Raw genomic sequence first — 979 nt, 5'->3', positions numbered from 1 at the left:
GTTTTGGGTTTGTTGTGTTTTCTGATTTGTTGTGTTTTCTGATTTATTGTGTTTGTAGTGTTTTCTGATTTGTTGTGTTTTCTGATTCATTGTGTTTTCTGATTTGTTGTGTTTTCTGATTCATTGTGTTTTCTGATTTGTTGTGTTTTCTGATTCATTGTGTTTTCTGATTTGTTGTGTTTTCTGATTCATTGTGTTTTCTGATTTGTTGTGTTTTCTGATTTATTGTGTTGTGTTTTCTGATTTGTTGTGTTTTCTGATTTGTTGTGTTTTCTGATTTGTTGTGTTTGTTGTGTTTTCTGATTTGTTGTGTTTTGGGTTTGTTGTGTTTTCTGATTTGTTGTGTTTTCTGATTTATTGTGTTTGTAGTGTTTTCTGATTTGTTGTGTTTTCTGATTCATTGTGTTTTCTGATTTGTTGTGTTTTCTGATTTATTGTGTTTTCTGATTTGTTGTGTTTTCTGATTTGTTGTGTTTTCTGATTCATTTTTTTTTCTGACTTGTTGTGTTTTCTGATTCATTGTGTTTTCTGATTTGTTGTGTTTTCTGATTTGTTGTGTTTTCTGATTTGTTGTGTTTTCTGATTTGTTGTGTTGTGTTTTCTGATTTGTTGTGTTTTCTGATTTGTTGTGTTTTCTGATTTATTGTGTTTTCCGATTTGTTGTGTTGTGTTTTCTGATTTGTTGTGTTGTGTTTTCTGATTTGTTGTGTTGTGTTTTCTGATTTGTTGTGTTTGTTGTGTTTTCTGATTTGTTGTGTTTTCTGATTGTTGTGTTTTCTGATTTGTTGTGTTGTGTTTTCTGATTTGTTGTGTTTTCTGATTTGTTGTGTTGTGTTTTCTGATTTGTTGTGTTTGTTGTGTTTTCTGATTGTTGTGTTTGTTGTGTTTTCTGATTTGTTGTGTTTTGGGTTTGTTGTGTTTTCTGATTTGTTGTGTTTTGGGTTTGTTGTGTTTTCTGATTTGTTGTATTTGTTGTGTT

This window comes from Hemibagrus wyckioides, linkage group LG12 (genome assembly GCF_019097595.1).
Source record: "Hemibagrus wyckioides isolate EC202008001 linkage group LG12, SWU_Hwy_1.0, whole genome shotgun sequence".
Classification (NCBI taxonomy): domain Eukaryota; kingdom Metazoa; phylum Chordata; class Actinopteri; order Siluriformes; family Bagridae; genus Hemibagrus; species Hemibagrus wyckioides.
This window is presented reverse-complemented; position numbering follows the sequence as displayed.